The sequence below is a fragment of the Cherax quadricarinatus genome, chromosome 32 (genome assembly GCF_038502225.1).
Source record: "Cherax quadricarinatus isolate ZL_2023a chromosome 32, ASM3850222v1, whole genome shotgun sequence".
Taxonomy (NCBI): Eukaryota; Metazoa; Arthropoda; class Malacostraca; order Decapoda; family Parastacidae; genus Cherax; species Cherax quadricarinatus.
In genome coordinates this window covers 25,558,089-25,578,071 of record NC_091323.1, presented here as the reverse complement: position 1 = coordinate 25,578,071, position 19,983 = coordinate 25,558,089, and the positions used below count along the sequence as shown (strand labels likewise).

General features: G+C 41.8%; 1 protein-coding gene across 4 annotated transcripts in view; it reads left to right on the top strand.

The window, feature by feature from the left end:
• Positions 1-2,572: 2,572 nt before the first annotated feature.
• The window catches only part of LOC128690283 (potassium voltage-gated channel subfamily KQT member 1), an 840,902-nt gene continuing 823,491 nt past the window's right edge, over positions 2,573-19,983 (top strand). For 3 of the 4 annotated variants that reach the window (XM_070090551.1, XM_070090547.1, XM_070090549.1), the window contains exon 1: positions 2,573-3,753. The gene's annotated coding sequence lies outside the window, so the exon portion shown is untranslated. The remainder of the gene's footprint in view (positions 3,754-19,983) is intronic. The other variant, XR_011392684.1, reaches the window with a different exon arrangement.

Here is a 19,983-nt window from a genome sequence, read left to right as displayed (position 1 = left end):
TGGAGGGTAGTGTAGGAGGGTAGAGGGTGGTGTTGGAGGGTAGTGTAGGAGGGTAGAGGGTGGTGTTGGAGGGTAGTGTAGGAGGGTAGAGGGTGGTGTTGGAGGGTAGTGTAGGAGGGTAGAGGGTGGTGTTGGAGGGTAGTGTAGGAGGGTAGAGGGTGGTGTTGGAGGGTAGTGTAGGAGGGTAGAGGGTGGTGTTGGAGGGTAGTGTAGGAGGGTAGAGGGTGGTGTTGGAGGGTAGTGTAGGAGGGTAGAGGGTGGTGTTGGAGGGTAGTGTAGGAGGGTAGAGGGTGGTGTTGGAGGGTAGTGTAGGAGGGTAGAGGGTGGTGTTGGAGGGTAGTGTAGGAGGGTAGAGGGTGGTGTTGGAGGGTAGTGTAGGAGGGTAGAGGGTGGTGTTGGAGGGTAGTGTAGGAGGGTAGAGGGTGGTGTTGGAGGGTAGTGTAGGAGGGTAGAGGGTGGTGTTGGAGGATAGTGTAGGAGGGTAGAGGGTGGTGTTGGAGGATAGTGTAGGAGGGTAGAGGGTGGTGTTGGAGGATAGTGTAGGAGGGTAGAGGGTGGTGTTGGAGGGTAGTGTAGGAGGGTAGAGGGTGGTGTTGGAGGATAGTGTAGGAGGGTAGAGGGTGGTGTTGGAGGATAGTGTAGGAGGGTAGAGGGTGGTGTTGGAGGATAGTGTAGGAGGGTAGAGGGTGGTGTTGGAGGATAGTGTAGGAGGGTAGAGGGTGGTGTTGGAGGATTGTGTAGGAGGGTAGAGGGTGGTGTTGGAGGATAGTGTAGGAGGGTAGAGGGTGGTGTTGGAGGATAGTGTAGGAGGGTAGAGGGTGGTGTTGGAGGATAGTGTAGGAGGGTAGAGGGTGGTGTTGGAGGGTAGTGTAGGAGGGTAGAGGGTGGTGTTGGAGGGTAGTGTAGGAGGGTAGAGGGTGGTGTTGGAGGGTAGTGTAGGAGGGTAGAGGGTGGTGTTGGAGGGTAGTGTAGGAGGGTAGAGGGTGGTGTTGGAGGGTAGTGTAGGAGGGTAGAGGGTGGTGTTGGAGGGTAGTGTAGGAGGGTAGAGGGTGGTGTTGGAGGGTAGTGTAGGAGGGTAGAGGGTGGTGTTGGAGGGTAGTGTAGGAGGGTAGAGGGTGGTGTTGGAGGGTAGTGTAGGAGGGTAGAGGGTGGTGTTGGAGGGTAGTGTAGGAGGGTAGAGGGTGGTGTTGGAGGGTAGTGTAGGAGGGTAGAGGGTGGTGTTGGAGGGTAGTGTAGGAGGGTAGAGCGTTGTGTTGGAGGGTAGTGTAGGAGGGTAGAGGTGTTGGTGTTGGAGGGTAGTGTAGGTAGGGTAGAGTGGAGAGGGTAGTGTTGGGAGGGTAGTGTAGGAGGGTAGAGGGTTGTGTTGGAGGGTAGTGTAGGAGGCTAGAGCGTTGTGTTGGAGGGTAGTGTAGGAGGGTAGAGGGTGGTGTTGGAGGATAGTGTAGGAGGGTAGAGTGTGGTGTTGGAGGGTAGTGTAGGAGGGTAGAGAGTGGTGTTGGAGGGTAGTGTAGGAGGGTAGAGGGTGATGTTGGAGGGTAGTGTAGGAGGGTAGAGGGTGGTGTTGGAGGATAGTGTAGGAGGGTAGAGGGTGGTGTTGGAGGGTAGTGTAGGAGGGTAGAGGGTGGTGTTGGAGGGTAGTGTAGGAGGGTAGAGGGTGGTGTTGGAGGATAGTGTAGGAGGGTAGAGGGTGGTGTTGGAGGGTAGTGTAGGAGGGTAGAGGGTGGTGTTGGAGGGTAGTGTAGGAGGGTAGAGGGTGGTGTTGGAGGATAGTGTAGGAGGGTAGAGGGTGGTGTTGGAGGGTAGTGTAGGAGGGTAGAGGGTGGTGTTGGAGGGTAGTGTAGGAGGGTAGAGGGTGGTGTTGGAGGATAGTGTAGGAGGGTAGCGGGTGGTGTTGGAGGATAGTGTAGGTGGGTAGAAGGTGGTGTTGGAGGATAGTGTAGGAGGGTAGCGGGTGGTGTTGGAGGATAGTGTAGGTGGGTAGAAGGTGGTGTTGGAGGATAGTGTAGGAGGGTAGCGGGTGGTGTTGGAGGATAGTGTATGTTGGTAGCGGGTGGTGTTGGAGGATAGTGTAGGAGGGTAGAGGGTGGTGTTGGATGATAGTGTAGGTGGGGTGAAGGTGGTATTGAAGGATAGTGTAGGAGGGTTGAGGGTGGTGTTGGAGGATAGTGTAGGAGGGTAGCGGGTGATGTTGGAGGATAGTGTAGGAGGGTAGGTGGTGGTGTTGGAGGATAGTGTAGGAAGGTAGAGGGTGGCGTTGGAGGATAGTGTAGGTGGGTAGCGGGTGGTGTTGGAGGATAGTGTAGGAGGGTAGAGGGTTGTGTTGGAGGATGTTATAGGTGGGTTGAGGGTGGTGTTGGAGGATAATGTAAGAGGGTAGAGGGGAGTGTAGGAGAGTGGAGAGAGAGAGAATGCTGATCTGTGGTGCATTTGGGTGGAGGGTGATGCAGGTCGGTGATGATTGGTGAAGAGTGGTGAAGGAGGGTGGTGCAAAATGGTGGAGAGTGGTGCTGGTTGGTGAAGAGTGGTGGAGGAGGGAGGGAGGATGGAGGCTGCAGCAGTGCCCCGTCAGTAGACACGCGGGCGTCGTCGTGTCAACATCGGGAGAGAGTGGTGAGCAGTGGGTGCTGGAGTGACTGTGGCTCTCTGGTGTGAGAGAGAGGTGGCTCCTGCTGCCATCCTCAACACCTCATTACACTCTCCCCACCACAAGAACTTACCTCTTCTGGAGAAGATCTTGAATGAGGCGCACGATATATATATATTTTTTAAATTGAACTTTTGAAAACTACGTAATAATCAATATCTTACTTTCTGTGTGTTGGAATGTTTAAGATTATGTTTTTATCATCTGTTGCGGTATATTTAATGTTGTTTTATGAATAAGGAATTGACTCTGCTAGCTAATTCAGGAAGACTGTCATGTTGTGCAGTTACAGACTTCTCAAAGATCTCTGGGCGCCTGTGGTCCTCAAACTCTTCTCGTAACCATTACACTGAAAAACTTTAACCTGTCTGTGTAGTCATCAGTACACAGATCAGTTTAAAGTGAAACTTGTCTCTTCGTCAGTATATATATATATTGTCTTCATGAAACTTGATCTTTATACTAAAAGGAAACGTATCGTGAAACTTTTCTAGTTATCAGTACTCTGTAAAACTTATCAACAGTACACTGAACAAAACTTGTAATATTAGTTTTCAGTTCATCTTACAAAGTTTCGTAATGCAACCAGACTGTATAATAATGCAGGGTAGTGATGATATTGATGGCTGGTCTGTCATGATATTATTAGAAGTATCACGTGGCGAACATTAGCCAGATTATGTTAAGACTTCAGTAAGGTAGACTACTCAGGTGAGTAGCCACATCGCTCTCTATATTTCACTGGAACCATCTAACTTCTCACTTTCACAATAGTCTTGTGGACCCTCAAGTGAAGTATGTGTTTCTTCAGTGTTGCAACCATGTAACTTTTAAGCGTTGCAGTTATAGAAGGTGTCAAACATGTGTTGCCTACCCACGCTAACAATCAAGCGAGATTTCAGCTGGTTAAGCAGCAAGGCGGCAGTGTTGAGTGGGTAGTGAGAGGTGTTGACGGGAGACAACGCACTCTCCACGCTGACGGCTCAACTACAGCTTGCCCCTAAACATCTCTTGGCTCAATATTTTGCCAACAATGGAAATCAAAATAGTGAAGACATTCACACTTCCCACCACGAGTATAAAAAGTTGCCTCCTGCCCGCTAGTTCAGGTAAGTTTCCATGGATATTGTTTTCTTCTGTTTAAAGAAATAGTAATAATATATCACTTGTAAATCACTCGTTAAAAATAATCTCGTTTTTGAAATATACCAGAAGGAGAACTGTAAAAATTTAGATCCATATTCCGGTTTTCTCCTGAGCACAGCTATATGTAGCCTTTATTTGTGCTGAGGAGGATCCTAATATAACGAGAGAAATATTTGATTTTGTTTATTATATATATATATATATATATATATATATATATATATATATATATATATATATATATATATATGTCGTGCCGAATAGGCAGAACTTGCGATCTTGGCTTAAATAGCAACGCTCATCTTGCCATATAGGACAAGTGAAAATTTGCATATGTAATAATTTCGCCAAAATCATTCTGAACCTAACGAAAAAAATATATTTCACTGTGTTTGTTTAGTATTAAATTATTGTAAACAAATCTAAAATATATTTAGTTGGGTTAGGCTAAAATAAATTGCTCTTGTTATAATAAGGTTAGGTAAGTTTTCTAAGTTCCTTTTGGTGCAAAATTATAAGATTTTACATCAACATTAATGAAAAAATATATCTTTAAACGTATAAGAGAAAATTTTAGAAAGGACTTAATTTTAAATGAGTTCTTGCTAATTGACCAGTTTTACATATTCGGCATTCGGCACGACATTTTATATATATATATATATATATATATATATATATATATATATATATATATATATATATATATATATATATATATATATATATATGCAGTAAGATCACAGTAAACAGGTGATTTTAAAATATGCAAAACAACCACTGTGAAAGAGTAGTGAAATTCCAAGCGCTTTCGTGACTACTCACTTACACTTCAAGGAACTATGATAGTTCCTTGACAATGTGAGTAGTCACGAAAGCGCTTGGAATTTCACTACTCTTTCACAGTGGTTGTTTTATATATATATATATATATATATATATATATATATATATATATATATATATATATATACAAAAACACGGGGAGAGTTGATTTTTCTAGGCTTTTCACATGAGGAGCTTGCAATGTTGCATCTTGCATCGCTTGTTCGCGATTTTTTGCTCATATATAAAGTAATCCTGTAGATGTGCTAAACCCCATTGGGGTCTTATAACACCTGGGGAATGGGAGGGGCAAGTGCAGTTTCTTGCATAAAAAGCCAGCTCCTCGCCGTCATGAAGGAACTAATATAGTGGGAAGACGCCATAACGTAATGTAATTAGAAGTCTGCTACGCAGACTTTAATTACATATATACTGTACTGTATATATATATATATATATATATATATATATATATATATTGTAAAACAAGCCACGGGGGATTAAAATCTTTAGCTCAAGTACTTTCAAACTTCTCAGTGCGTCACCAGGAGCTGTGCAGTGTTGCAAAGCAGCAGCAAGAGAAATATGGTAAGTTTTCAGAGTATGATACTGAGAATGGTAGTGTGTAGGCACTAGCCAGACTCTGTGCCTACACACTACCAGACTCTGTGCCAACACACGACCATTCTCACTACTATACTTTGAAAACTTACCCTATTTCTCATGTTGCTGCCTTTGCAACATTGCACAGCTCCTGGTGACGCACTGAGAAGTGTGAAAGTACTTGAGTTAAAGATAGATTCCCCCCCCTCTCCCCGTGGCTTGTCTTGCATTAAGATCGTCTGTCTGCTATTGTTTTGCATATATATATATATATATATATATATATATATATATATATATATATATATATATTATATTATATATATATATATATATATATATATATATATATATATATATATATATATATATATATATATATATATATATATATATATATATATATATATATATATATATATATATATATATATATATATGAAAGAAGGTCACGGTAAACAGGTGATATCAATTCCTTGATAATGTATATGTATATTAACACATCGGCCGTTTCCCACCAAGGCAGGGTGTCCCGAAAAAGAAAAACTTCCATCATCATTCACTCCATCACTGTCTTGCCAGAAACTTGCTTACACTACAGTTGTAAAACTACAACATTAACATCCCTCCTTCAGAGTGCCGGCACTGTACTTCCGATCTCCAGGAATCAAGTCTGGCTTGCGGGTTTCCCTGAATCCTTTCATAAATGTCACCGTGCTTTCACTCTAACAGCACGTCAAGTCCTAAAAACCATTTGTCTCCATTTGCTTCTAACACGCTCAGGCACCTTTGCCGGAAGTCCAAATCCCTCGCACACAAAACCTCCTTTACCTCCCTCCCTTCAACCTTTCGTAGGCCGACCCGTACCCCGCCTCCCCTCCACTACAGATTTATACACTCGAAGTCATTCTGTTTTGTTCCATCCTCTCTACAAGTCCAAACCATCTCAACCCCTCCTCAGCCCTCATCCTCTACATTACATTCACACCACACATTGCACTCAGACATGACATCTCCACTGCCTCCGGCCTTCTCCTTGTTGCAACATTCACCACCCATGCCTCACACCCATACAAGAGCGTTGGTATAACTATACTCTCATACATGTATTCCCCTCTTTGCTTTCATGGATAAAGTTCTTTGTTCCCACAGACTACTCAGTGCACCACTCACCTTTTTCCCTTCGTCAATTCTATGATTCACCTCATCTTTCACACACGCGCGCACACACACACACACACACACACACACACACACACACACACACACACACACACACACACACACACACACACACACACACACACATTAGAGAGAACGTAGAGAGATGACAATATTAATGTACTGTATGAGGAATCTTTCATCCTTGAAGAACGTAGAATGAAGGGAGATGATTGAAGTAAATAAGTTGAAGAGTAGTAAAAAATAAACGAGGTATTAAAAGTGTACTGAGGATATTTGACCAAGAAATCACTGGAAACAATGGATTCAAGTTGATTTGGAATATTTGTTGTAGTAGAGTGGAATAATCTGCCAAGTAGAGTGATGGAAACCACCACTTTCCGTAGGTTAAAAAATAGACTGGGCAAATACACGAGTAGAAATGAGTTTGAGAAGGCCTAGCCTAGCCAGTAGACCTGCTGCAAGGCTCCCCTATTTTTATGTTCTTGAAGTTCGGTAAACAACTCATGGATACCGAATGATAGACGGCGCTTCACACCACCTGGACCACGTCTTCAGAGCAACTGGCTAAATTACCTCTCTTCATTAGATGGACATAACCTTGACTTTGGTTGGAGAACTGGTATGGTGTTACCCACACAACGTAAACAAAAAGTTTTAAGAGACTTTTGCACAGTTCGACATTTATTGAGGGAATATCTTGAACTTTAGACCTGAAGAAGCCACTTGTGAAACACTTCAATAAATGCCTTAAACTGTGCTCGTCTCATTGTCTATATTTGACTGTGGTCAAATATAGTCAATGAGTAAATTAGTTTTGGTAGTAATTGATTTGTTCTATAGAAACGAGACTGGTGCTCGGCCGTGCTCTCCTTCAGGCAAGTCTGGCCTGCATAAACTGCATTATATAATCTACAAATGAGTAAGTGCTCGAACAAGGACTGCAGCTCAACGGGGAAAAGATTAATATATTTACATAACTTTTATACATCGAACCTATAGATATGCCTTAAGACACTATTTGTAAGAATTATAGAAGTTTACCATGTAAAGTGTTTGGCAGAATTATTACCGAGAAAGCTAGGAAAGGAGAGAAGGCAGGATTTAGGATAAGGCGGGGAAGATATAAGAAGGGAAGGGGATGTGTGGATCGTGTGTTTACATTAAATCGTATAAGTGAACAAAACTTCTTTATGGGAGTGGCGTAATTTGTTGCATTTATGAAACGCATTGCATATGATGGATAAGGGAGAAGACTGTCCCAGGAAGGGTTGGAAGAAGTATGTGAAGGAGGTTGTGAGTGGTAAGCACCTGAACATGAGGAAGACAAATGTGAGTCTACTAAATGAAGAGTGGAAGCAATTTTGGTTTGATTTGGCTTGTTATAGTATGAACAAGGTAACATCCATGAAGATTGTCGATTAGTCGGAAAGGAAAAAAAGGTATTAGTCAGACTTGAGTTCTGTGACGATTTTGAATTATGAATGAATAATGGTGACTGAGTTTCCGTCTTTAGGTGACCATGTTCAGAGACTCATGCGGAGGCCTGAGAAAATGTGTAGCCAGTTTGTTGTACCTTAAATTATTAGTTACTGTTGTAGAAGACTCAGGAGGACAACTCACAGGAGTTAGTCACAACACTTAACAACTGTGAAGAGAGCATAAAGTCTTACTGGGAATCCTACCAGGTTCAGTCCTCCTTTCCTCTTTTGTTACGTCTACTTTATTTTTGTATTTTTTTTGGGGGGGGAGAAGCTGGAGGAAAGGCATTTGTTTCCCCTCTTTCCTGGTAGGGACACAGGTATTTTCATTACGTTATCCCATGTTTTTGTTTTCTCTCTCTCTCTCTCTCTCTCTCTCTCTCTCTCTCTCTCTCTCTCTCTCTCTCTCTCTCTCTCTCTCTCTTTCTCTCCCTCGCCCTGAAATTTTTTCTCATGTTGGCTTTAGTGTTTTCTCTTTGTTTTGTCATTTTTTCGTTTTATATATATATATATATATATATATATATATATATATATATATATATATATATATATATATATATATATATATATATATAATTGTTTGCATGCATTCGTCTTCGTGGGTTACAGAAGTAGTGTTCGTGCTCTAGTTACGATTTGAGTCATTTGTGTGCCTGATGTGTTTTCGTGCATCCTTTTATGTATTCGTGTGTTCATTTATACTCTCGTCGTTACGGCCCTATGTATGTATGTTTATTCATATGTATATTTGTGCCTATATCTGTTCACCGTATTTGTGTACTTATGCACCTATATTAGTCAGAGCGTACATTTGTGCGTCAATAATTTCGTCCCTCTTTTGTGTTTCTGTGTATGTATATTCGTTCATGAGTACATTTCGTATAAAGTTATACGCCCGTATTCGCAAACTTAAGTATGTACATTCGTTCATGTGTAAATTCACTCGTATTAATAAATGCCCGTCTTTGTGTTTTTCTGTTCTTACGGACGAAGGTTCGTCTGTGTGTATATTCGTGCGTACTTCCCTGTGTTTTATCTGTTGCAGTATTTACGTATGATACTTGTCTGCTCCCGTAGCTTTCTACCTCCAATATCACTGGTCAATATTTCACCAGTTTACTATGTCTTGTTAGTGGCAGAAATGTTTGAATGTATTAGGGCATTCCAACACTGAATGTTACGTCACTACAGTGATGAATGATAGGTTACTACAGTGATGAATGTTAGGTCACATAGGGCTAAATGTTGGGTTATTACAGTGCTAAATGTTAGGTCACTACAGTGCTAAATGTTAGGCCACTACAGTGCTAAATGTTAGGCCACTACAATGCTAAATGTTAGGCCACTACAGTGCTAAATGTTAGGTCATTACATTGATAAATGTTAGGTCACTACAGTGCTAAATGTTAGGCCACTACAGTGCTAAATGTTAGGCCACTACAATGCTAAATGTTAGGCCACTACAATGCTAAATGTTAGCCCACTACAGTGATGAATGTTAGGCCACTGTGCACTGTGTTGGCAACAATGACATTCAAAAATTTAAGTTGCTTTTTAATCATAAAAGTCAAATACATTGGTGGATATTTCTTGTGAGTATATTTTTTTCTTTCTTGTTGAGAGTAGTAAATTATTAAACTAGCGAATTTTAGCAATCTACTTTGGTACTTAATGAAGACAAGAAGAGAGGAACGTCAGTGTCTCTCAAGTAGTGATCGGGGGGTGATGTGTGATGCTATGTTTGGTCAAAAAACTCTGGTGGTAATTATTGGTATGAACACAGTAATATATGTAACTGTTACTAGGCATGTTTATAAAATATACAGGTTAATGACACTAGAAATATATGATAGGAGTGGCGTAAACGGAATTTTGTAACCACAGTACACTCCAACACATCTCATCTCACTTATTACCTGAAGCATTTTTTGGGGGGTTAAAGCCCCGGCAGCCCGGTCCCAGACTAGGCCTTCTGGTGGATTAAGGACCAATCAACAAGGCTGTTACTTCTGGCCGCGGCTCAAGTCCAACGTACGAACTACAACCCGGCTAACCAAGCTTACCTGAGGAAGTTATCCAGTTCTCTCTTAAAACAGCCGGGGAGGGAGGGGATGGGGTGTTACCAAGCTCCTTTAAATATGATGGGAGGCTCTTGAATAGTCATGGGCCCCTTACACTTATGTTATGTCTCAGTGTATCCTTGGTCTTCCTGCACTTATACCCTGAGCCAGTCTCCCCTGTTGAATAAATTTGCTATTTTGTGATTTGATACGCTGCAGTTTTTGAACTGTAGTGTAGCAAGCCTCTGGAAACACGGTGATGGAGTGAGTGATGATGAAAGTGTTTCTTCTTTTCCGGGTCACTCTGCCTCGGTGGGAAATGGCCGATGTGTTAATAAAAAAATAATCTCTTATACATTACTTCTCATTGATGTCGTTATAATAATGAATAATAAAAAAACATTGTGTTTAGTCAATATAACACTAATGGCGCTGTTTACACATTGTCATCTGGTTGTAGCACCTCATTAAGTGTACTTTTAACCATCAAGGTCACCTTCATCATGGTAAAGGGCTCTTGATACAAGAAAATAGAGCTACCCCACCTCCTCCCCCGTGATTGTAACTTGATTTCCTCGTATCCCCCAGGTGCTCTAAGTCTCCTACAGGTTTACCGCTTCCTCGGTAAAATTATACACGCGCTCGCTTATAAAGATGAAGTAGTTTCTGTACATCACCAAGAGTGATGAATGTTAATTATTCTCATACCTAGAGTGATGAATGTTAATTATTCTCATACCTAGAGTGATGAATGTTAATTATTCTCATACCTAGAGTGATGAATGTTAATTATTCTCATACCTAGAGTGATGAATGTTAATTATTCTCATACCTAGAGTGATGAATGTTAATTATTCTCATACCTAGAGTGATGAATGTTAATTATTCTCATGATGAATGGTTTGAAAAACCGACAAGTTGAAGATTGAGACACTTATGCAGCATATGGGAATCTTTATTCAGGAAACGTTTCGCCACACAGTGGCTTCATCAGTCCAATACAAAGAGGAAGGCGTAAGGAGAGGAGGAGTATGAGGTAATCAGTCCCTCAGCCTGGAGTCGATGTGTTCAGTCCATCAATCTTGTAGAGTGATGAATGTTAATTATTCTCACACCCAGAGTGATGAATGTTAATTATTCTCACACCCAGAGTGATGAATGTTAATTATTCTCATACCTAGAGTGATGAATGTTAATTATTCTCATACCTAGAGTGATGAATGTTAATTATTCTCATACCTAGAGTGATGAATGTTAATTATTCTCACACCCAGAGTGATGAATGTTAATTATTCTCACACCCAGAGTGATGAATGTTAATTATTCTCACACCTAGAGTGATGAATGGTAATTATTCTCATACCTAGAGTGATGAATGTTAATTATTCTCATACCTAGAGTGATGAATGTTAATTATTCTCACACCCAGAGTGATGAATGTTAATTATTCTCATACCTAGAGTGATGAATGTTAATTATTCTCATACCTAGAGTGATGAATGTTAATTATTCTCATACCTAGAGTGATGAATGTTAATTATTCTCACACCCAGAGTGATGAATGTTAATTATTCTCATACCTAGAGTGATGAATGTTAATTATTCTCATACCTAGAGTGATGAATGTTAATTATTCTCATTCCTAGAGTGATGAATGTTAATTATTCTCATACCTAGAGTGATGAATGTTAATTATTCTCATACCTAGAGTGATGAATGTTAATTATTCTCATACCTAGAGTGATGAATGTTAATTATTCTCATACCTAGAGTGATGAATGTTAATTATTCTCATACCTAGAGTGATGAATGTTAATTATTCTCATACCTAGAGTGATGAATGTTAATTATTCTCATACCTAGAGTGATGAATGTTAATTATTCTCGTACCTAGAGTGATGAATGTTAATTATTCTCACACCCAGAGTGATGAATGTTAATTATTCTCATACCTAGAGTGATGAATGTTAATTATTCTCATACCTACAGTGATGAATGTTAATTATTCTCATACCTAGAGTGATGAATGTTAATTATTCTCATACCTAGAGTGATGAATGTTAATTATTCTCACACCCAGAGTGATGAATGTTAATTATTCTCGTACCTAGAGTGATGAATGTTAATTATTCTCACACCTAGAGTGATGAATTTTAATCATTCTCACACCCATTGATGAACGTCAATCATTCCCACACCCAAAGTGATGAACGTCAATCACTCTCACACCCAGAGTGATGAACGTCAATCACTCTCACACCCAGAGTGATGAACGTCAATCATTCTCACACCCAGAGCGATAGACGTCAATCATTCTCACACCCAGAGTGATGAACGTGATTCTCACACCCAGAGTGATGAACATCAATCATTCTCACACCCAGAGTGATGAACGTGATTCTCACACCCATAGTGATGAACGTCAATCATTCTCACACCCAGAGCGATAGACGTCAATCATTCTCACACCCAGAGTGATGAACGTCAATCATTCTCACACCCAGAGCGATAGACGTCAATCATTCTCACACCCAGAGTGATGAACGTGATTCTCACACCCAGAGTGATGAACATCAATCATTCTCACACCCAGAGTGATGAACATCAATCATTCTCACACCCAGAGTGATGAACATCAATCATTCTCACACCCAGAGTGATGAACGTCAATCATTCTCACACCCAGAGTGATGAACGTGATTCTCACACCCAGAGTGATGAACGTGATTCTCACACCCAGAGTGATGAACATCAATCATTCTCACACCCAGAGTGGTGAACGTCAATCATTCTCACACCCAGAGTGATGAACGTCAATAATTCTCACACCCAGAGTGATGAACGTCGATCATTCTCACACCCAGAGTGATGAACGTCGATCATTCTCACACCCAGAGTGATGAACGTCGATCATTCTCACACCCAGAGTGATGAACATCAATCATTCTAACACCCAGAGTGATGAACGTCGATCATTCTAACACCCAGAGTGATGAACGTCAATCATTCTCACACCCAGAATGATGAACGTCGATCATTCTCACACCCAGAGTGATGAACATCAATCATTCTCACACCCAGAGTGATGAACATCAATCATTCTCACACCCAGAGTGATGAATGTCAATCATTCTCACACCCAGAGTGATGAACGTCGATCATTCTCACACCCAGAGTGATGAACATCAATCATTCTCACACCCAGAGTGATGAACGTCGATCATTCTCACACCCAGAGTGATGAACATCAATCATTCTCACACTCAGAGTGATGAACGTCGATCATTCTCACACCCAGAGTGATGAACGTCAATCATTCTCACACCCAGAGTGATGAACGTTGATCATTCTAACACCCAGAGTTTTGAACGTCACCTATTCCACGTTTTCTATTTTTTCATGGCCGTCTTGTTGCCAGACGTATCACAGTATTTACCTAACTTACTTATGTGTGTTGAAGTACATTTTATTCCTTCCTTAACCATCCCACCGTAAATTAACTTAAGGTAAATTAAAATAAAAGAAAAACACAATTTTGAGAACAATTAGAAATTTAGAATATGGTTGAAGTCGAGCAAAACGTCAACATCTGACGCTTCAAACGAGGAAGAGTTGGCTGGATATCAAAACATCTATGACTGAAAGTGATCATTATAAATAATGTTGGTCTTTTCTCTGTATTGTTCATTCTTGGTTCATCTTTGTATAACTGGTAATACTGACTCTTTTTCTTATACATCCTCCTCCTCCCTTTTCCCAACGGTGGGTCACCCGGGGTAGTCAGGTTTGAGCAACTTGCGTCCAGGGTAGGGACCTCTTTCCTTGGAGGAGGCACCTATATGACGCATTAAGGTTTACCACATGAGTTACGTATAATAATAATAATAAGAAGAAGAATTAGTGATAATGACGATTGGGTAGGGTGAAACTTATCCTGAGTGCTGCCTAAGAATTCATCATCTCTTTCGGCTTCATATCTAGAAGTATAAATAATAGAAGTCCTCAGGTTGTTCTTCAACTCTATATATCCTTGGTTAGGCCTCATTTAGACTATGCTGCTCAGTTCTGGTCACCATATTACAGAATGGATATAAATGCTCTGGAAAACGTACAGCGGAGGATGACAAAGATGATCCCATGTATCAGAAATCTTCCCTATGAGGACAGACTGAGGGCCCTGAATCTGCACTCTCTCGAAAGGCGTAGAATTAGGGGGGATATGATCGAGGTGTATAAATGGAAAACAGGAATAAATAAAGGGGATGTAAATAGCGTGCTGAAAATTTCCAGCCAAGACAGGACTCGCAGCGATGGTTTCAAGTTGGAAAAATTCAGATTCAGGAAGGATATAGGAAAGCACTGGTTTGGTAATAGAGTTGTGGATGAGTGGAACAAACTCCCGAGTACAGCTATTCAGGCTAAAACGTTGTGTAGTTTTAAAAATAGGTTAGATAAATACATGAGTGGGTGTAGGTGGGTGTGAGTTGGACCTGACTAGCTTGTGCTGCTGGGTCTGTTGCAGTTCTCCATCCTTGAGTGATGATGATCAGACTGGGTGGGTCATTGGGCTAATCCGGGGGGGGACATGGACCTGCTCCGCATGGGTCAGTAGGCCTGCTGCAGTGTTCCTTCTTTCTTATGTTCTTATGTTCTTATAAATATTGGGGATATTTCCTTTTTTTTCTAAATTTGCTGACATAACCAGTGGCTCAGAGCGCATTATGGACGTAAATTGTGGAATGTGATACACTGACTTCAAATGGTTTTATATCTTTTGTGATTATGATTCCTGTAATGCGAGAGTAAAGTGGTCCCGACAGCAACAAGTTGATAATGATAGTTGATAATGACATTGTATATTTGATAGTGTTGGACACGGCATGTGTTTAATGAGCCGAGTTGGTGTAACAGTTTATGGCAATATTTCATAAAGAACTAGCTATCATCTGGCTGACCTCTACCTGTTCCACCATCTGGCTGACCTCTACTTGTTCCACCATCTGGCTGACCTCTACCTGTTCCACCATCTGGCTGACAGCGTTGCAGTAACATTTTGTAAACACCGACAAATTCATAACTGTATTAACTTATTAAGTACATTTAAAACGTTTTAGGCAGGTTTAATACGTTGCATGTGAGACACCAATGGTGACTTGCTGTTGTTGTTGTTTCTGCTGATGTTGTTGTTGTTGTTGTTGATGCTACTACTGTTGTTGCTGCTAGGTTAGGTTAGGTTCATCAGGGAGCTGCAACATTTCGTATTCAAACAGTAAAGTCTTGAACGGATGTTGTGTTGCTAGTGAAGGTCTCTTGGCCAAGAAAAATAATTCTGACCTCTTTTTTGGATCTAACTTGATGATCTTTCATTTCCTAGGCATTAAATGACCCTTACGAGTTTAATGTTTGTGAATTATCGTTTCCTTCTGATTGCAATGATGATATTATATGTCGTGAATATAGTGTTAATACAGTGAGGGTGGCAACCAAGTGTAGGAGGATGGCAGCCAGGAGGTGGGGGTGGCAGGCAGGTGTGGAGGGTGGCTGGCATGTGTGAGAGGGTGGCAGCCAGGTTTAGGAGGATGGCATATGGGCATCAGAGGTCTGCATATTAATGTGTAGCGAGTGATATTGCAGCTGGATACGTAATTGTTTTGTATTTAGAATTACGCCTCCTTCAGTGTGTGCCAGAAGCAAATCCTAGTTGCATATCTTTGAAAGATGGTCTTGTCTTGTTCCCCCCCCCAAAAAAAAAAAAAATCTCAATTTGTTGTATAACTTGATAAGATTACGTTCCTCGCATCTTTCCATGAGACTGCTTCTCATGTGTACAAACCAGTTTATCTGACGAACATTAATTCTAGCCAGGATACAACAAGAATTTTTCGCAAGAGTTCTCCATCTTCCTCTTTTAACATGATTTTTGACTCTTTAAAGAGGATTTTGTTTTATTGTTTTCTGTACGGGTTCTTGAAATCAATCGTCAGTGTCTTCTAGGTGTAGATCAGTTTTGTAGCTCTAGGCCGGAGTCTCGTAGGAGTGGCAGGCCACAGTCGCATAGGAGTGGCATGCCAGAGTGTCGTAGGAGTGATAGGCCAGTCTTTTAGGAGTGACAGTCTACTGGAGAAGACCTAAGCTGCTGGTCGAAATATGAAAATCTTTAAATAAGTATTTCTGTCTATATATATATATATATATATATATATATATATATATATATATATATATATATATATATATATACAGCACGTCAAATGGTTTTTAATACTTGACGTGCTGTTGGAGTGTGAGCAAAGTAACATTTATGAAGGGATTATATAATGTTATACTGAATAATAATATACTGAATAATAATATAATACACTGAACAATTAATTTTGCCAGAATCGGAAGTCTATAAGGCGATCGTGTCATTTCCTGCAGGATCTGCAGGATGTTGCACTGGAATTCGACCTCAGCACCTCAAAGAGATGGTAAATCCAGTACTCGGTGAATCTGCATCAATTCTTCTCACCGAGTTAACAACTTTCGTCAACAATTGCCTGGCTGGGCGAATCCCAGAAGAAATTATGACGCACACCTGAGATCAACTTTTAAGAAGGCACTGAACCTGTCACTAGAGGATGAGCAATGGGATCAGGCAACCCTCCCAGTACGACTGGGAGGTATAGGGGTGCGTAAAGCAACGCATGTTGCTTTACCTGCTTTTCTGTCTTCGTATTTGGCTTCCAGCGCATTAGTCAAGAAGATAGTGCCCGAACGCTTGAGAGATGTGGTAGGAGCTCAAGACCCCAGGTTTACTGAAGCAGCAATTCGGTGGGACACCCTTACAGACTCCTCCAGTAGACCAGCTCCCCCCAAACAGCACAAACAGTCCCACTGGGACAAACCGATCATGGAAAAAATCGCCAACACAATGCTCTCCAATGCTTCAGGAAAGAACAAAGCTCGTCTCCTGGCAGTGAAGGCACCACACTCAGGAGATTTCCTGTTAGCTGTTCCCAATTCCTCCCTGGGCACCCGTCTCGACCCACAGGCCATTCGGATTGGTGTTGCTCTTCGCCTAGCCGCCCCCATCCTCACCGAACATAGGTGTATTTGCGGCAGGGCGACAGCTGATCAATTCGGACTTCATGGTCTCGTGTGTCGCACAGCAGAAGGGAAGTATGCCAGACATGAGGAGGTCAATGATATAATAAAGAGAAGCCTCGCCACAGCCCGTTGCCCAGCTCAACGGGAACCCCAAGTACAGAGGTCTGATGGAAGTCAAAAGCGTCCTGATGGAGCCACTATGCTACCCTGGAAGGATGGAAAGCAGATTGCCTGGGACTACACCTGTGCTGCCACATTGGCAGACACCTACTTGCCATACTCTGTAGTGGAAGGGGGTGGAGCTGCCAGCCACAGGGAGACCCAGAAGATCCGAAAATATGAAGACCTTCCCCATTGCTATAACTTCATTCCAATAGGGTCGGAGACCCTTGGAGCATGGGGCAAGTGTGCTCTAAAGTTCCTCAAAGAGCTAGGTGAAAAGCTCATCATAGAAACCAAGGACCACAGGGCGACCAGCTTCCTCTTTCAGAGACTCAGTGTTGCGATCCAGAGAGGAAATGCCTGCAGCATTCTGGGCACGCGGCCCACCGCAGGGGAGCTGGACGAAGTATTCGAGATGTAGCTCTGAGTTACCTATGTTGTTTTACTTTCTGTTGTATTTTTGTGAATGTTTGGCCAATGTATTTTGTCTTTAAATAAAACATACTTGAAATATAGAGGGTGGTAGGAGAAAATTCTCAAACAGCTTCAGGGAGAACCTTAAGTTTTCCCTGAAGCAAGTTTATTCTTTTCTCTAAGGATGAGGATCCCTACGATAGTTCTAGAGGTGGTACCTCCTTATATATATATATATATATATATATATATATATATATATATATATATATATATATATATATATATATATATATATATAATTACACACAATACATATCAAAGGTAAGATTACCGACAAATGTGAATAAGACACAGTATGAAATTTGTAACATTTACCGAGAAGTTGTGTCTTCGTTTCGTCCTTATGAACGAACATTTCAGTAAATGCCTTAAGTTTCATATTGTGTCTTATTCACATTCACACACACCCATTTATTTTTAGTCCATATTGTTTATTGCTTTCCTAATATTTCCTTCCGTGTCATAGTGAACTTGAGCATTTGTGCAGATGAAAACTTTCCTTAGGTAACATCAGCACACATCCAATTATTTATATGAGGAAACTGACTGGACGTAATATTACCTCTGTCCATTCAGTCGATGCTTTAAGTCTGTTAGACACATGGTTCCCTCTCCATATGTTACAAATGTTGAGAGCTTGTCGCTAGTCTTTAGTTTATTCCTCAGGCTAACACTGCCTGACTCATATTTTCCTGTTTGTCTGTACAGTTTGGTACAGTGTGTGTGTGTGTGTGTGTACTCACCTAGTTGTACTCACCTAGTTGAGGTTGCAGGGGTCGAGTCCAAGCTCCTGGCCCCGCCTCTTCACTGGTCGCTACTAGGTCACTCTCCCTGAACCATGAGCTTTATCGTACCTCTGCTTAAAGCTATGTATGGATCCTGCCTCCACTACATCGCTTCCCAAACTATTCCACTTCCTGACTACTCTGTGGCTGAAGAAATACTTCCTAACATCCCTTTGATTCATCTGTGTCTTCAGCTTCCAACTGTGTGCCCGTGTTGCTGTGTCCAGTCTCTGGAACATCCTGTCTTTGTCCACCTTGTCAATTCCTCTCAGTATTTTGTAAGTCGTTATCATGTCCCCCCTATCTCTCCTGTCCTCCAGTGTCGTCAGGTTGATTTCCCTTAACCTCTCCTCATAGGACATACCTCTTAACTCTGGGACTAGTCTTGTTGTAAACCTTTGCACTTTCTCTAGTTTCTTTACATGCTTGGCTAGGTGTGGGTTCCAAACTGGTGCCGCATACTCTAATATGGGCCTAACGTACACGGTGTACAGGGTCCTGAACGATTCCTTATTAAGATGTCGGAATGCTGTTCTGAGGTTTGCCAGGCGCCCATATGCTGCGGCAGTTATTTGGTTGATGTGCGCTTCAGGAGATGTGCCTGGTGTTATACTGACCCCAAGATCTTTTTCCTTGTGATGTTTATAGTCTCTGGCCCCCTAGACTGTACTCCGTCTGCGGTCTTCTTTGCCCTTCCCCAATCCTCATGACTTTGCACTTGGTGGGATTGAACTCCAGGAGCCAGTTTCTGGACCAGGTCTGCAGCCTGTCCAGATCCCTTTGTAGTTCTGCCTGGTCTTCGATCGAATGAACTCTTCTCATCAACTTCACGTCATCTGCAAACAGGGACACCTCGGAGTTTATTCCTTCCGTCATGTCGTTCACAAATACAAGAAACAGCACTGGTCCTAGGACTGACCCCTGTGGGACCCCGCTGGTCACAGGTGCCCACTCTGACACCTCGCCACGTACCATTACTCGCTGCTGTCTTCCTGACAAGTATTCCCTGATCCATTGCAGTGCCTTCCCTGTTATCCCTGTTTGGTCCTCCAGTTTTTGCACTAATCTCTTGTGTGGTACTGTGTCAAAAGCCTTCTTGCAGTCCAAGAAAATGCAATCCACCCACCCCTCTCTCTCTTGTCTTACTGCTGTCACCATGTCATAGAACTCCAGTAGGTTTGTGACACAGGATTTCCCATCTCTGAAACCATGTTGGCTGCTGGTGAGGAGATCATTCCTTTCTAGATGGTCCACCATTCTTCTCCTGACAATCTTTTCCATGATTTTGCATACTATACATGTCAGTGACACTGGTCTGTAGTTTAGTGCTTCATGTCTGTCTCCTTTTTTAAAGATTGGGACCACATTTGCTGTCTTCCATGCCTCAGGCAATCTCCCTGTTTCGATAGATGTATTGAATATTGTTGTTAGGGGTACACATAGCGCCTCTGCTCCCTCTCTCAGGACCCATGGAGAGATGTTATCTGGCCCCATTGCCTTTGAGGTATCTAGCTCACTCAGAAGCC